Raw genomic sequence first — 19,475 nt, forward strand, 5'->3', positions numbered from 1 at the left:
AAAATAATTAACTAACAAACTTTTCGAGACAATAGAGAAATGTGCCGTATCCCTGGGACCCAAACTAGTGTAAGTAGCTGATCTACAAGCTCACACAGCGTCGCTTTGCGCCGCATTGTGAGCTTGTAGATCAGATGAAACGTGCAATTCACCAATACAACAGTGTTGTTGACCAACGTGTACCTTTGAAATAAGCAATTTATCATGTTTAAGTCTGGTTTATTAGGCTAAGCTGACGTCAACTAAAGTTAGCTGCTAGCAGCTGCTAGCAGCTAACTACTAGCCACAACATCAGCTGTAGCTACAAACAAACCTAGTACTACACGACGGAAATGATATCTGAATTTGCTAAATGTACTCAAATATAACCTCAACACAACATCACACTTAAATTGTAACAAATATTTGCTGTTAAATGTAATTATTAATAATTAAAAACTCACCTTCAACGATTAGAAATAAACGACGCAGTTTCGCTTTCTTTTCTCCTCTTCTCTCCTCCCGCGGTTTGGAACAAACAGCAGCAGTGACTTGTAGAAGGGCTCCTCTTTCCTACTGCCCAGCCAATCATATTGCTACATTTTGCCAGATTGACAGTTCAGCGACAAATGAGAACAAATCAAGAGGAGAGAGGTGGGACATCCATCCAGACAGGCGGAGTGATACTGAGGCTCAGGCTCGAGGCTCTACAGTGAGAGGTTGTAGAACGCGGAGTGATATGCGTTCTAGAAAAAAATAGTTCCAAGCTCTGGCGCAAACTGGACACTTGCTTATAGATGTTTTTCCCGCATGAGTTGTTCTTAGACGCTAGAAAATAATGCCTTGTATTTTTTATGTTCAAAGTTAATTTAAAGCAAATGTGTGGTTGCCTGAAGTACACAGTGGTTGTAATGAGTAATGACTTAATGACAACATTGATTATGAAATATTCATGGGATCCCCATACACAATGATAGTAATATATAATAATATAATATAATATTTATATATATATATATATATATATATATATATATATATATATATATATGTATATGTATATGTATATATATATATATATATATATATATATATATATATATATATATATATATATATATATATTGTCTCTTGTATTGGTGAATTATATACATATGCATATGCATATGCATATGCATATGTGTGTGTGTGTGTGTGTGTGTGTGTGTGTGTGTGTGTGTGTGTGTGTGTGTGTGTGTGTGCGCGTGTACACGCGCACACACACACACACACACACACACACACACACACACACACACACACACACACACACTCTCTCACTGGCACATAGTAATAGAGTTAGCACTGCTTAAAAAAAAGAAAAGAAAGGGGAAAAGAGCGGCAAAATGATTATGTAATGTAATATGGGCTGCCCAAACAAAAACCCATGGGGCCCAAAGGTACAAATCTGCTCTTGGCCCTGAACGGACAGACCCGCACTGGCCCACTATGCAGCTAGCCCCAGCTCAGCCCGCAACTGTGGGCTGCCCACAGCAAGCCCACGGTGAGACCACAGCTGTGGGCCTCACCTGGGCAAACCTGCGATGGGCCTGTGCAGGCTTGGTGCGGGCTTGGCATAGCCCTCACTGCCCACACATAGCCTGCATGGGCCCCACAGGGGCGCGCTTGCAGGGTTGCTTTTTCCCCCCCATAACCACTAGCATTCCTATGAGGGAAACATCCGCCCAATTCTCCCAAAATAGCAGATATACAAGCCAAAATAAATAAAGTACATTTTTAATTCCGGACTTTTACTTGTAAAAGAGTATTTCTACATTGCAGTATTGATACTTTTACTTAAGTAGACGAAGTGAGTACTTTTTTTCTTTTTTTTTAACACTGAACCTTGGATAGGCTGGCTTGATGCTGCTCAAATGCAATCTAAAGCCAGCCTGGTATATCCGGTAAATTTACACATACACACACATGCAAACATGATGTCGTTTCCGTATCCGCTCTAGACCGGAACTGTTACCTACTAAGTGAATTGATACCAGACCAGTCCAGTTAGCCAGTTAGCTCCGTTCATTCTTTTTCTTTTGGTTCACCATTATAAATTAACGAACTGCTTCACAGTGGTGCTGGTTACAACTATGCTTATGCAATTATTAAAAACGCTAAAAATCTATAATTTTATACACACAGATAAACTAATGAGAATGCATTTTAATCCCGAAACTTGTCAAAATGGCGGGCAACGTGAACTAGCATGCTAGCTAATATTATGCATTGCTCTCCGGACTAAGTTGCCACGGCAATATAATATATAATAATAATAATAATAATAATAATAATAATAATAATAATAATAATAATAATACGTTTAATCAAACGATGACAGCCAGATGATGGTATCTGAACGGGATAATACATACTATTCTCCATACTAGGACTCACTTACCAGTTAGCTATCATGCTAATAATGACTACCAAGCATAGACTGTGCAACCAAGCTAGGCTAACAAGCCACAATGAACCACATAATTCACAAAACATTTAGTCAAAGGATGACAGCCAGATGATGGTATCTGAACGGCATAATAAATGGTGGTACAAACTATATTACTGGCCCCAAAAAATGGAGGGAAAACAGCTTGTTGTTACTTAAATACATACATATCTCTCAGTTCACTGCTCCAACACTCCGTCTCCTTGGAGTGTATCCAATCCGAGAAATAGATCGGGAGATTCTGGAACTACTTCTTTTAATGTCCAACAACCTTTTATTGATTTTATTTTGGTTTGTTTCATCTAAAAATCTCATTCTAACGAAGGGTTGGCGTAAGGTTAATCCACCGGGCGGTTTGAGAATTCAAACGGGAATGACTGACGTGACGTCAGTTCCTGTAGTTGCCAGTGTTTCCATATTTTGCGAAAGAAATAAGCAGACAGGTCTATGAAAACAAGCCGAAAACTGTGTATTGGCATAAGGTCATGTGGTGACTAAAGGCCACATGGCCTATATATACATATATAAAATTAAGGGATCAAAGCTTTCCCTTTATTTTAATTTTTTTGTATATTGAAAATAGCCGATCTACAAGCTCACAACGCGTCTTCAAACAAGCCGCTTATAATAAGCAGACATGGCAACACTGCCGTGGGCTTACGATGCACGGCTGCAATGCATTCAGGGACTTGAAGTTGACTTTAAAAGTGTTAATGATACACACTGTTTTTAGCCAAACGCGGTAATGTCCGCTCTGCATTAGTTATCGACGCAAGTCGCGTTATTACTCTCGTAATTTTCATGTATTGTACATCCCAAAATAAAATGTATTAACCATGTTATGGTGCTGTAATGACTTTATATTTGCGCAACATAATACTGTTGCGCATTTTCTTCTTCGTTGGTTTAAACAATGACACGGTTGCCAGATTCTTGAGAGAGAAATAAGCAACCAGTTCAATGAAAACAAGCCCAAAGATTTAACCGACTATTAGGCTATATGAGCACTTTAAACCTATATGCATCGGCTATTTGAAAATAGACAATTTGGAAATAGCCGATCTACAAGCTCACAACAAAATAGTAATAACAAATAAAAAGCAGCTACCAATATTTGCAAGCAACTTTACAGAAAACGAGGTCGCTTATAATTAGTATACATGGCAACACTAGTTAGAAACAGATCTGCTATGAAAATAGCAGATCTACAAGCTCACAACGCGTCGCCGCATTGTGAGCTATTTTGTATTTTGATTGAATACTTTATTTAGAAAATACATTAATGAAACCAAATGGACCCATTTGGGTATTTTTTTCATGTAAGCCAGTAGTGAAAAAAACAATTATTGTTCTTCAACCCAACTTTTTGTTACTTGTAATTGAATTTATCTGCAGGTAGGAACCAACAATCTGATACAGTACCAAACTGACACAGAGGCAGTTATACTTATTATAGGCAGGACAATTATTAAAGGTTTTTTAAGGTTTATATTATGTGTAATAAACCTTGTCTCAGGTATGAGAAATGTAAAGAGCCCGCCCACAGAATATTTCTACTGTAAGCATTAATAACGGAGGCAGAACTTCCAATGGACATTAACAGGATACTTTATTTATTTAACTATACTAAAGCAGAAAACACTAATAAAAGACGAGAGGTAACCATAGGCAAATCGTATTACAATTCATTGAATGATCAGTTATAAACTATAATCCTAATTAAAACAGCTCGAGCATGAATTCATGAACACCTAGAATATAATCAAACACATTTACTAGAAACTCTAAAACTACTACTTAACTTTCCAAGGATAGGAAACCCCCCAACGGGTCTGGGCTTTGGCGCTGGGTCAGCAGACTTTGAATGACAGTTTTGTGTGAGTTGCCCCAGCCAGCACGCCCACGTGGGACCCATATGGTTTCAATGCGGGCTACTTGGGTACCAAGTGGGAATGGGCTTGAACTGGGCAAATTATGAGGGTCCCAAATGGTCTGCATATGGGCTAACTGGGCACGGGCTTGAACTGGGCAAGCCCATGCCGGGCCCACATGGTCTGCATATGGGCTAACTGGGAGTGGGATGGAAGTGGGCAAGCCCATGTGGTTCCCACATGGTCTGCATGTGGGCTAACCGGCATGGGTTGGAAGTGGGCAAGCTCTAGCCTCTATGTAGATGAGACGTAAACGTAATCTATCTGTGTGTGTGTGTGTGTGTGTGTGTGTGTGTGTGTGTGTGTGTGTGTGTGTGCGCGTGTGTGCGTGTGTGCGTGCGTAGGTTTGCTGTGTTCAGCGCATAGATATCGATTCACATAGGACTGTTCTGACTGCTGCTGCTCATTCCAACTGCAGAGCTTCACTTTCTATGCTTATTATGTCTATGCTGACTGAGCTACGCTTCCACGCTCGACGGGATCATCGATGTACAAGCCCACAAGCGTTGTGGAGGCGAGTTGTTGTGCGTTTGTAGATCGGCGATTTTTGACGCGCGATACCGTCGTGCGTCGAAGTATAAACCAAGCTCATTGAGCCATGAAAAGCATCACAACTCATTGAGTTCTCAACGGATTTACACACGGTTTGGTTTGTAGGATACAGGATTATTCTGGCTGTAAACATAATATAGTATAGCCTAACTTATAAAACAAAAAAACTTTTTGTCTGTTAGTTATTGCAGTGAAAGGATATGAATCATATAATACAGCAGTATTTTATTATTAGTCAAAAAGGTACAAAAAGGTATGCTTGCACATATTTTTACAAATTGGTACCACCCGTGACCATATATATATTTTTTTGTATTACTATGTCATAGCTTATATTTTGGTATGATAAATTAGCCAATATAGTAGCACAAACCTACCCCCATGCCCACTTAGCCCATATATAGCCCTTATGGAACCCACTTTTTTGATACCAGTCCTAACCCATGCACACTTCGCCCGTACACACAGATAAACTAATGAGAATGCATTTTAATCCCGAAACTTGTCAAAATGGCGGGCAACGTGAACTAGCATGCTAGCTAATATTATGCATTGCTCTCCGGACTAAGTTGCCACGGCAATATAATATATAATAATAATAATAATAATAATAATAATAATAATAATAATAATAATAATAATAATAATACGTTTAATCAAACGATGACAGCCAGATGATGGTATCTGAACGGGATAATACATACTATTCTCCATACTAGGACTCACTTACCAGTTAGCTATCATGCTAATAATGACTACCAAGCATAGACTGTGCAACCAAGCTAGGCTAACAAGCCACAATGAACCACATAATTCACAAAACATTTAGTCAAAGGATGACAGCCAGATGATGGTATCTGAACGGCATAATAAATGGTGGTACAAACTATATTACTGGCCCCAAAAAATGGAGGGAAAACAGCTTGTTGTTACTTAAATACATACATATCTCTCAGTTCACTGCTCCAACACTCCGTCTCCTTGGAGTGTATCCAATCCGAGAAATAGATCGGGAGATTCTGGAACTACTTCTTTTAATGTCCAACAACCTTTTATTGATTTTATTTTGGTTTGTTTCATCTAAAAATCTCATTCTAACGAAGGGTTGGCGTAAGGTTAATCCACCGGGCGGTTTGAGAATTCAAACGGGAATGACTGACGTGACGTCAGTTCCTGTAGTTGCCAGTGTTTCCATATTTTGCGAAAGAAATAAGCAGACAGGTCTATGAAAACAAGCCGAAAACTGTGTATTGGCATAAGGTCATGTGGTGACTAAAGGCCACATGGCCTATATATACATATATAAAATTAAGGGATCAAAGCTTTCCCTTTATTTTAATTTTTTTGTATATTGAAAATAGCCGATCTACAAGCTCACAACGCGTCTTCAAACAAGCCGCTTATAATAAGCAGACATGGCAACACTGCCGTGGGCTTACGATGCACGGCTGCAATGCATTCAGGGACTTGAAGTTGACTTTAAAAGTGTTAATGATACACACTGTTTTTAGCCAAACGCGGTAATGTCCGCTCTGCATTAGTTATCGACGCAAGTCGCGTTATTACTCTCGTAATTTTCATGTATTGTACATCCCAAAATAAAATGTATTAACCATGTTATGGTGCTGTAATGACTTTATATTTGCGCAACATAATACTGTTGCGCATTTTCTTCTTCGTTGGTTTAAACAATGACACGGTTGCCAGATTCTTGAGAGAGAAATAAGCAACCAGTTCAATGAAAACAAGCCCAAAGATTTAACCGACTATTAGGCTATATGAGCACTTTAAACCTATATGCATCGGCTATTTGAAAATAGACAATTTGGAAATAGCCGATCTACAAGCTCACAACAAAATAGTAATAACAAATAAAAAGCAGCTACCAATATTTGCAAGCAACTTTACAGAAAACGAGGTCGCTTATAATTAGTATACATGGCAACACTAGTTAGAAACAGATCTGCTATGAAAATAGCAGATCTACAAGCTCACAACGCGTCGCCGCATTGTGAGCTATTTTGTATTTTGATTGAATACTTTATTTAGAAAATACATTAATGAAACCAAATGGACCCATTTGGGTATTTTTTTCATGTAAGCCAGTAGTGAAAAAAACAATTATTGTTCTTCAACCCAACTTTTTGTTACTTGTAATTGAATTTATCTGCAGGTAGGAACCAACAATCTGATACAGTACCAAACTGACACAGAGGCAGTTATACTTATTATAGGCAGGACAATTATTAAAGGTTTTTTAAGGTTTATATTATGTGTAATAAACCTTGTCTCAGGTATGAGAAATGTAAAGAGCCCGCCCACAGAATATTTCTACTGTAAGCATTAATAACGGAGGCAGAACTTCCAATGGACATTAACAGGATACTTTATTTATTTAACTATACTAAAGCAGAAAACACTAATAAAAGACGAGAGGTAACCATAGGCAAATCGTATTACAATTCATTGAATGATCAGTTATAAACTATAATCCTAATTAAAACAGCTCGAGCATGAATTCATGAACACCTAGAATATAATCAAACACATTTACTAGAAACTCTAAAACTACTACTTAACTTTCCAAGGATAGGAAACCCCCCAACGGGTCTGGGCTTTGGCGCTGGGTCAGCAGACTTTGAATGACAGTTTTGTGTGAGTTGCCCCAGCCAGCACGCCCACGTGGGACCCATATGGTTTCAATGCGGGCTACTTGGGTACCAAGTGGGAATGGGCTTGAACTGGGCAAATTATGAGGGTCCCAAATGGTCTGCATATGGGCTAACTGGGCACGGGCTTGAACTGGGCAAGCCCATGCCGGGCCCACATGGTCTGCATATGGGCTAACTGGGAGTGGGATGGAAGTGGGCAAGCCCATGTGGTTCCCACATGGTCTGCATGTGGGCTAACCGGCATGGGTTGGAAGTGGGCAAGCTCTAGCCTCTATGTAGATGAGACGTAAACGTAATCTATCTGTGTGTGTGTGTGTGTGTGTGTGTGTGTGTGTGTGTGTGTGTGTGTGTGTGCGCGTGTGTGCGTGTGTGCGTGCGTAGGTTTGCTGTGTTCAGCGCATAGATATCGATTCACATAGGACTGTTCTGACTGCTGCTGCTCATTCCAACTGCAGAGCTTCACTTTCTATGCTTATTATGTCTATGCTGACTGAGCTACGCTTCCACGCTCGACGGGATCATCGATGTACAAGCCCACAAGCGTTGTGGAGGCGAGTTGTTGTGCGTTTGTAGATCGGCGATTTTTGACGCGCGATACCGTCGTGCGTCGAAGTATAAACCAAGCTCATTGAGCCATGAAAAGCATCACAACTCATTGAGTTCTCAACGGATTTACACACGGTTTGGTTTGTAGGATACAGGATTATTCTGGCTGTAAACATAATATAGTATAGCCTAACTTATAAAACAAAAAAACTTTTTGTCTGTTAGTTATTGCAGTGAAAGGATATGAATCATATAATACAGCAGTATTTTATTATTAGTCAAAAAGGTACAAAAAGGTATGCTTGCACATATTTTTACAAATTGGTACCACCCGTGACCATATATATATTTTTTTGTATTACTATGTCATAGCTTATATTTTGGTATGATAAATTAGCCAATATAGTAGCACAAACCTACCCCCATGCCCACTTAGCCCATATATAGCCCTTATGGAACCCACTTTTTTGATACCAGTCCTAACCCATGCACACTTCGCCCGTACATAGCCCATATGGAACCCAGACATGGGTGACCAGTTCTAACCCATGCCCACTTAGCCCACACATAACCCTTATGGGACCCAGACATGGGTGACCAGTTCTAACCCATGCCCACTTAGCCCGTACATAGCCCATATGGAACCCACTTTTGTGATACCAGTTCTAACCCTCTAATCGCTTTAAAAATATATATGTATATATATATTCCCACTTGCTTTTTGACGCTGAATCCAACGGTCTCAAAGCTGCACGAGCCCTAGGGGCCAAGATAATCATAAATAACTGTCTCAAAGGCTTGGAAAAGTCATTTTTCAAAATCAAACACCAGATTCTGGGTCAGTGTGTTGCCCAGAACGCGCCCATATAACTTTTGTCATACACAGCCTTACGGTTCTCCTTAATTAGCTGGGGTCAAGAGGCTATCTTCTGCGCGTTATATCTCGATAACGATGCGTTTTTGGAATCCGCCTTTTGGATATGTCGTACAGCTCATTAAGGCGCACGTGTGGATGCCCTTGGTGTCCCAATCCGACATTCCTACGAGAAATTTGTTTTTAAAAGTTTGCATTCACTATGGTCTAAAGGTCTAACACTCTATGTAGCTCCCTGAAAGTAGAGGACTCTGCGTGGGAGTGTCGTACGAGAAAGGCGAAGACATCGACGCGTGCGCCTCTGCGAGCTTTACAACATATCCGAAAGGCGGATTCTAAAAACGTATCGTTATCGAGATATTACGCTTTATTGCGCGTTCTAAGTCGACATTTGGTGACCAGTTCTAACCCATGCCCACTTAGCCCACACATAACCCTTATGGGACCCAGACATGGGTGACCAGTTCTAACACATGCCCACTTAGCCCACACATAGCCCATATGGAACACACTTTTGTGCTACCAGTTCTAACCCATGCCCACTTAGCCCATACATAGCCCTTATGGGACCCAGACATGGGTGACCAGTTCTAATCCATGCCCACTTAGCCCGTACGAAACCCATATGAGACCCAGACATGGGTGACCAGTTCTAACCCATGCCCACTTAGCTCGTACAAAGCCCATATGAGACCAAGTACAGGGTGATCAGTTCTAACCCAAGCCCACTTAGCCCATATATAGCCCATATGGAACCCACTTTTGTGACACCAGTTCTAACCCGTGCCCACTTAGCACGTACATAGCCCATATGGGACACAGAAAAGGGTGACCAGTTCCAACCCATGCCCACTTAGCCCACATATAGCCCATATGAGACCCAGACATGGGTGACCAGTTCTAACCCATGCCCACTTAGCCCATGCATAGCCCATATGAGACCCAGACATGGGTAACCAGTTCTAACCCATGCCCACTTAGCCCACACATAGCCCATATGGAACCCACTTTTGTGATACCAGTTCTAACCCATGCCCACTTAGCCCATACATAGCCCTTATGGGACCCAGACATGGGTGACCAGTTCTAACCCATGCCCACTTAACCCACATATAGCCCATATGAGACCCAGACATGGATGACCAGTTCTAACCCATGCCCACTTAGCCCATGCATAGCCCATATGAGACCCAGACATGGGTAACCAGTTCTAACCCATGCCCACTTAGCCCACACATAGCCCATATGGAACCCACTTTTGTGATACCAGTTCTAACCCATGCCCACTTAGCCCATACATAGCCCTTATGGGACCCAGACATGGGTGACCAGTTCTAACCCATGCCCACTTAACCCACATATAGCCCATATGAGACCCAGACATGGATGACCAGTTCTAACCCATGCCCACTTAGCCCGTACAAAGCCCATATGAGACCAAGTACAGGGTGACCAGTTCTAACCCAAGCCCACTTAGGCCTTATATAGCCCATATGGAACCCACTTTGTTACACCAGTTCTAACCCATAACCACTTAGCCCGTACATAGCCCATATGGGACACAGAAAAGGGTGACCAGTTCCAACCCATGCCCACTTAGCCCACATATAGCCCATATGAGACCCAGACATGGGTGGCCAGTTCTAACCCATGCCCACTTAGCCCACACATAGCCCATATGGAACCCACTTTCGTGATACCAGTTCTAACCCATGCCCACTTAGCCCATACATAGCCCATATGAGACCCAGACATGGGTGACCAGTTCTAACCCATGCCCACTTAGCCCACACATAGCCCATATGGAACCCACTTTTGTGATACCAGTTCTAACCCATGCCCACTTAGCCCATACATAGCCCATATGAGACCCAGACATGTGTGACCAGTTCTAACCCATGCCCACTTAGCCCACATATAGCCCATATGAGACCCAGACATATTTGACCAGTTCTAACCCATGCCCACTTAGCCCACACATAACCCTTATGGGACCCAGACGTGGGTGACCAGTTCTAACCCATGCCCACTTAGCCCACACATAACCCACATAGAACCCACCAAACTTGCCCAGTTCAAGCCCGCGCCCACTTAGCCCATATAGAACCTATATGGAACCCACTACAATTGCCCAGTTCAAGCCCATGCCCGCTTGGTACCCAAGTAGCCCACATGTGCCCCACATGGGGCCCAGGTGGACATGTTGGCTGGGCTCTTACAGGTAAAAGTCCGGAATTCAAAATGTACTTGAGTAAAAGTACAAAAGTATTGGCATAAAAATGTACTTAAAGTACGAAAAGTAAAAGTACTAATTATGCAGAATGTCCCATTTCAAGTTTTAAATTTATTTTGAAAATAGCCGATCTACAAGGTGTCGCGATGTGACGCATTGTGAGCTTGTACAACGGTTATTTTCAAATGGCCGAAATGTATGAAGGGCTGAAGTGGTTAATGTATGTTTTGTAATAATAATGAAAATAGCCTATACAAAGTAACTAGTAACTAAAGTTTTCAAATAGTTGTAGAGGAGTAAAAGTATAATATTTGCCTCTGAGATGTAGTGGAGTAGAAGCAAAAGTGCTGAAAATTGGAAATACTCCAGTAAAGTAAAAGTACCTCAAAATTGTACTTAAGTACAGTACTTAAGTAAATGTAATGTAAATGTAAAGTCCATGATTGGGAGGAAATTATGATTGATCATCTGTCCACTAAATTGGACTGCATGCATCACTGGCTCTATTCCAACTACAATTCATACTTTTGCTGCCACAGTTTGCTCTTGAAAATGCTTCATCTGCAGTTACCTTTTCTGGATATAAATCAATGTATTCATGTTATTAGAAAGTAACCTGCATTGTTTGTATCAAAAATAATATTTTATGCATATTTGTTTACATTATGGGAGTACATTTGTGTCTATTTATATTTTGTAGAGGTCATGTGCAGCTTATTATAGACCTAGGACTACAGGATAGTGGAGTAACTATTATATGACTAAAGTGAGGATGATGATAGTGGCCAGTGGTGATCAGTGGCTGCCAGAAAAAGAAGGATAAGCAAATATGATTAGCAGTAACAGTGAAGCTGTATGATGATGATGATAATAACAATAATAATAATAATACGGGTAATAATAATAATAATAATAATAATAATAATAATAATAATAATAATAATAACCTATTTGAACCTACAAGGGAAATTCAGTTTTGACCCAAGTGGTCAGACTTCAGCAAAAACCTAACTGTGTGATGGGTGATGGTTGATTGAAGTAGTCTCACCTGGCCTGAGTCAAACTAATTGGACTCACAGTGCCCAACTCTGAGTCCAATTAGTCCAATTAGTTTGTCTCAGGCCAGGTCAGCCATCCCCCATCCCACACAAACAAAAACAATCCCCATGGAGCTATTTGAATTGATTACAGTTGTAATAAAAAAACTGTTGCAGTAGGTTATCAGCAGTCATTACTGTTGGAACACATAACATGTTGCCTATCCAATCATTTTGGCATATAATCCTTTTTGCTAAAATGCACAGAGAAAGAAATAGGTGTGTGTGTGTGTGTGTGTGTGTGTGTGTGTGTGTGTGTGTGTGTGTGTGTGTGTGTGTGTGTGTGTGTGTGTTTTGCATCATCAGGCTATTATTGTGGGTAGCCTACTTGTGTTGTTGTGGAGTGGAGCTCTTGCTATAACAAAGTATAGGCATATAGTAGTGTCATTACTGTAACCTGGTATCTGGAATGTGATGCTGTTGCTGCAGGGTGAACTATATAGGTAGCTTATGAGGCGCAGTTTATGGAGCTAGTTCAGGCCAGGCAACTCAAGGGATTGGGGCAACCGATCAGGTGACTAGGTCACATGCACTTTTCCTCCTGATCGGGTGGTTATAGGTACTGCTCTGTTACCTGCTCACTCTGGCTTCCCTGTCTTGCTAAGCTGACGTGTGTCACTGCTGCTGCTGCTGCTGCTGCTATTGCTGAGATCTGCTACCGCTGCTCGCTGCTTACCTGCTGCTGCCCATGAAAGTCATCCCACCCGCCTCCCCGGCATCCACCTGTAGGCTCTGTTTCTAGATCCCCATGGGGGTTTAATTCATTCCCTGTAAATGCTAATTGGCATGTAACATTCATTAAAATGTTATCCTTACAGGGAATGAATGGATTCAGAGGCCTGACGCCAAACTATGCTTCCTCTTGTTTCTATACCATGCTCAAGCTTGCAAATATATATTGCTAATAAATATATATTCTAATCCAATCTAAGAGTTGTCTGACTGAAATAGTATAATAGATTTCTTAGCCCCCCACCCAAAATCACCACCAACCGCCACCATTATTTTGATGAACATTTTCTACAAAAATAACAGAGGACATTGTGAGTAACTCTCCCAACACTCTCTTTCAGATGTATTTCAGTAATACAGTCTCTTCAGTTTTACTGACCTATATCCTGTACTATATCGCTTCACCAAGTCCATCTTGTATGAACATTGTGAAACACATTGCCGTGTCCAAGGCACCCCTGAGACCAGGTTTGCCCCTGGAAACCACTGGCCCCAGCATACAGACACAAAACAATGCAAACAGATGCCATGATGTTGCATGCACAGGAACATCCAAGTACATCTGCATAAAATGCTTGCAGGCTTTGTGCCCTAGGTGCTTAGTCAATTTAGTTTGACTCAGGCCAGGTGCGACTACTTCAATCTAGCCTGCACTAGTCTGGCCATGCCAGGCTAACTTCAATCAGCCATCACCCATCACACAGTTTGGTTTTCACTAGACAGTAAGCACTCATGTTGGTGTTCAATTTAGAGTTATTTTGGTTTTCACTTGACAGTAGAAACACTATTATTATGTGTTTTGTGTTTGTTGAGCCGAGGAGTCAAGAGAAAGTTAATAAATAGTATTAGAATATGTTAGAAATGTGAAACATTTAGTTTTACAGCATTGGTTGTATTTTATCCTTATTCTTTTCAGTTAAAAACACAAATGCATGCCGTCCTCCTGAGTGGACAGGTCAATAACTCCTTAAAAAATTGTTGTTTAAAAATGTTTTAAGTGCAGTTGTTATATTTATGTCTAAAGACACATAAAAACACTTAGTAACATTTTTTTTTCTCAGGTTATCATAATTCATGCGTGAAAGGGTTAAAATAATACTTGTTGTGTGCTTACATAGATGTTTATAATGTTCTAATTTACTGTTGAAAGGTCACTAAGTGCTACAATAATTGTTCCCCATCCTGATGAAACCAGGTATAAAAAGATTCAAAGAAATTGTCATTGTAGAGAAAACAGCCTATCTGCAAGCTCACAGGTCACATCAAGATGCATTGTGAACTTATAGATCACAATTTATTAAAGTCTGTGTTATTCCATTGTAATTTCAGCGTTTATAAATTATTTTATATACTGATTTTATATTGTTTTATCTCGATTATCATGCAGATGTTTTATTACCGGTATCTTACTCTTTAAATCACTTTGTAACCTAATTTGGAAGAGCGTTGAGAACCACTGCTCTAGATCACACTTTATCACACTCTGGGTCACACTTGGAGTAGGATGGTGGTAATTTTCATCTCCTAACATTGTGAACATTTCATGTTAGTGTCTTCACGGTTTGAAAGCTCTTCCAAACTTGGTGAAAACTTTTGAATATATGCACTTCTTTACTAAGCAACACAGTCACTCGATGAGCATGAATTAAGCAGAACTGAGCTCATGATGTTTTTATGTGTCAAACTCTTTTCTTTGTCCATGTATTTTTCTCTCTAAGTCATGACGAAGCCCAAATCAAAGCCCTGCCTGCATGCGGAGGAGTGAATACTGCCAGCAGTAAAACATGCCAGTCATGTTTTGTGACTCTGAAGAAAAATAAGGCTTCAATAGCAAATGGCTATGGTGAAAACATTCTCAAGCACAGGAATGCAAGCTGTGTGCTAAAGTCATGTGCTGTTACAGGTAGGCCTATTTTATTTATGTATTATTTTTTAAAGGAAATCATTCATGTTTAATTTAGAGTTGATAGTCTGTATTGATGAACTTGTTGAAAATACCAATATAAGGTTACAAAGTGTTTATCGTTAAAACATTTTGTGTACAGGTACAGAAGTTTAGACATTAAAATAACATTCTATACAGGGGTCTTCAATGTTTTTCAGGCCAGGGACCCCTTAGCTAGGGGACAGATGAAGTAGGGACCCCTACTACAGTCTGCATTATGTTGCAGAATGCAGATTAAACTTGTTCATTGATTTCATAGAAAGCTTCATAGAGTTGTTTGACAGCACTATAATCAGTGTTGTGTAACTATTATGAGTTGGACTCATTTTACTCATAGGTCATTTGTCAGTGTCCAGTTATAAGCAAACACAGGAGTAGCAGCATTGATGAGGTGCTGCACAATACATATGAAAAGGAGAGAGGAGGTTGCACCTCGTAACCCTGATGCAAACTTATTTTTTACTTTTATGGAGTGATGACCAACGTTTGTGGTAGAGTGTCCGTCCTGAAATTGGGAGGTCGGGGTTCGATTCCCGAACAGGTCCTACAATTACTGTAAAAATGGGGCCCAATGCCTCCCTGCTTGGCACTCAGCATCAAGTGTTGGATGGGGGGGGGTTAGATCAACAAATGATTCCCAAGTGCAGCACGGCTGTGGATCACCGCTCCAAAAGATGGGTCAAATGTGGAGAACAAATTTAGCATACAGCAATGTAAGTGACAAATATTGGGACTTTAACTTTTTACTTATTTGGGATAGCTGTAAAGTGTAATGACAAGTTTCCTTTGTATTGTTCATCACACGGTCACTGCCTGTCAATGTGTAAGTGTTAACATTTAGTTTATTTTGTGTATTTGTAGATTGAAAAGCTTCAACACCTGGGCTACGAAGCGATCCTCTTCATTGCAAAGGAGAAGAAGGGGGTTAATATTGATGCCGACATCATCACCCACATGTGTTGTGGTGGAGCAGATGATCCCATTAAAGTCTTCATAGACAAAATTAAGAAAGTCTATGTGCACATTGTTGCAAGTAAGGCAAATTCTGTTTTCATGAATTGATATATTGGAGTATGCTGTCATTGAGTGATCTGTTTTAGCTAAATCATGCAAGTTAACACTCGCATGACTGAGGTTTCATACTCCTCCACCAAGCCTGAAAAATGATCATTTTGATCCCCAAATCAGGCTATCCTATTGGCCACTGTCTCCCTCTGTTCTCCAGACTAGTTCACACTTTCTCCCCCAAACAGTGGGGGGTTCCATTGTCTTCTAAAAAGCAGAGAGTTGAAAATGGGTTGCCAAATTTTGAGAGCGAAATAAGCAGGCATGTCTATGAAAGTGTAGGCAGTAGGCTAGTGTGTATTTCTATCTGTCTCCTATATGTCATCATGATTTGTGATTTGTGTATGTGGGGATCTCATTTTTACTTCCATGCAGTGTTGATTTCGTTAACGAAAACGAAACGAAATATGTTCGTCAACGCACATTTTTCAAAGGACGAAGACGAGACGAGACCACCACCCATGAATAAACAATAACTGGGACTAAATCATTATGCAATTTCGTTGACTAATAAAGACGAGACGAAAATGTAATTCACTAAATAAAGACTGGACTAAACTCTATGGTCATTTTAGTTCACGAACAAAGACGAGACAAAATATTATATCATATATTTATTATATGATTTTGTCACTCCCTGATCCTTTGATGCACAGCGCAGGCATGCTGTTCCTCACTCACACACACACCCCCTTTTAAAGTTGCAGCCGCGCACGCACACACACACACACACACACACACACACACACACACACACAGAGTCACACCACCGTCAAATGAATGGCAGGAGGATTCAGATTTCAGAGCGAAACTTTACAAAATAAAACGGTAAAATGCTTTGCACGGGGCTCGGGAGAAAGAGAAGAGGTGATATGGACACATTTTCGCTACATCGATGTGGAGAACAAAACACAATGCTTGATTTTATCCGAAGGCAAGCAATGTGGGAAAAACGCAACAACTTGAAGAGACACAAGCGTTCACCACAAAGAGATCGAGTTATAAGTTAACAAAAGGTTTGGTGGTGGTTGTTTACAACGTAACATTAAACGTGGTGTTGCGTGTCGGCTTAATGTTCCAACAAAAACACTAATCCGACCCCAAAGTGCCCAAACTAATGCTGACGAACTTACGTTAGGGAGGAGGAGAGGAGTAGCGATAAACTTACACCTGGTGTTTGCACTTTCTCCATTTACAGCCCGTACATCTACACAAACGTTCAGATTTCAAATATAAAGTGCTTACCTCATGGCCAGGGATGTTACAATTCTATTCGGGTAACCCATAAGTACCCATATTCTCCGTATTGTCCAATAAAAAACATTTAAATCCGATCGGTGGCCATTTTCTCCGTATTTTCTCCATGCTTTCAACTACGTGACCCTATCGGTTGGGAGGTGTAATTGCACTCTGATACACTATAACTCTATGAGAAAATGACCGCCAATCGGATTAAAATGCTTTTCATTGAACAATACAGAAGTTACGGGTACTTATACCCACCCGAAGTAAATTGTAACATCCGTGGCCACGGAATAAAAACTTTATATTTGAAATCCGAACGTTTATGTAGATGTACGGGCTGTAAATGGAGAAAGTGCAAAAAACAGGTTGAAGTTTCGTCATCACTGTCATGAGGGGGGTATAAGTGGGGGGATGGTGGCTGGAGTATTTTGGGTGGTTTGGGGACAGTGGATACCAGGAGAGACAGGCGGCTGGGGCTGCTGTGACGAGGAAGACAGCTATGGAGTAGTACACCCTATGGAGGCACCCATCCGTGACTGGGTTTGAGTCGGAATGGGACTCAAACCCAGTCAATCGGAGCAGTGTGTTTGCATGTGTTTGGATTCAGTCTCTTTTAATGTTAAGGGACATGAATGTAAACTGCATGTTCACCTCACATCATGTTGTAGTTTTAAGTTTATAAGATACAGGTAATGTTGTTTACAGTGCCTACAGTGAAGCCTAAGACAACGGGAATGAAAACCTTTAGCATAAGGTTTGGTAAGAGGAGGACGGATGGAGGTAGGAGGGATTAAAGGGAGGGGGGAGGGGGGAGGAGAGCAGGCACAGGGGGGTGAGGGGAATGCATGGGGGTTGACATTTTTCAATTTCCACTGTTTGAAAACCAAAAAATAAAACAACCATACGTACAATCAGAAAAACAAACTTTAACATACACAGTAAGATACAGTTCAGTCGTCAATCGGAGCAGTGTGTTTGGATTCAGTCTCTTTTAATGTTAAGGGACATGAATGGAAACTGCATGTTCACCTCGTATCATGTTGTAGTTTTAAGTTTATAAGATGCAGGTAATGTTGTTTACAGTGCCCACCTTTTCTGAATTTGGTGTGTGCATGTGTATGTAAATCTGTTGAGAAAAGTCCCCGTGTATTGTGGACAGTCATTGTCATGGCCGCACTTCTGACGTTGTGGCTGCTGCGTGAAGGACCATGTGCCGGCTGCGTGACGTCAGAGTAGTGCGACATGGACGGACCTGCGGGTGATGAGGAAACCCTCGCTGCTGCGGTGTAAAAGTTTGTAGAGTTGGCCTTTGTTAGTTGTACTGGAAAAAGGAACGCTCTTTTTTCTCAGCACTCTCTTCAGTCCGGCAACTGTCCATTCTGACGGAGGCGGGATGATCGTCCTGGACAGGGCAGTGGGGGCAGACGTTCTCAGCGAAGCCAGCCGTGGAGGAGGGCGATGGGGGGAGAGCTGAGTGGTGGCTGGAGAAGCGCGGGGTCTCCGTGGAGAACGCCCCCGACATATGTTGTACCAACTCCATATAATTCAGGCATTATGGAAGGACAAGGATTTCTTAGGTATTTGGGGGGCCCAAAACATTTTAGGGGGCCCAAAACATTTTGGGGGTTCAAGGTTCAACTTTATTATTGTCCCAAAAGGGCAAATGGGTTTACAACAAGAGTCAGACCTGGTTGCTGATTGTCTCGCATAATCTGGCAACACTGCTAGTGGCAAACAGGTCATGTGACAGGTCTAAGCCAATGGGGAGCCACTAGCAGTGATGCTTATTTCTCTCGCAGCATCTAGCAACACTGCTCGGCTAGAACGGAGCAGTGAACGGCGTCTGCAGAAGTAACTAAGTACATTTACTCAAGTAGGCTACTTTACTTAAATGTTGTCCTATATATTACTCTGTGTCACAGTGATTTGAACCGACGGCAGGCATAGTAGCCACAGAGGCGAGAGACGTGTCTAGCGCCCTCTTAAGACTTAAAAAATAAGTAGGAAAAAAAAAGGCTTCTCGGCTTATATTGGAAGGGAGGTTTTTAATTGCTTTTTTCAACGGCACCCCCGGTCATTAATAGAGAGACAGCTTTTAATTGAATAGAGGTTACTA

The sequence above is a fragment of the Gymnoscopelus braueri genome (assembly GCF_963280865.1).
Source record: "Gymnoscopelus braueri genome assembly, contig: SCAFFOLD_76, whole genome shotgun sequence".
Taxonomy (NCBI): Eukaryota; Metazoa; Chordata; class Actinopteri; order Myctophiformes; family Myctophidae; genus Gymnoscopelus; species Gymnoscopelus braueri.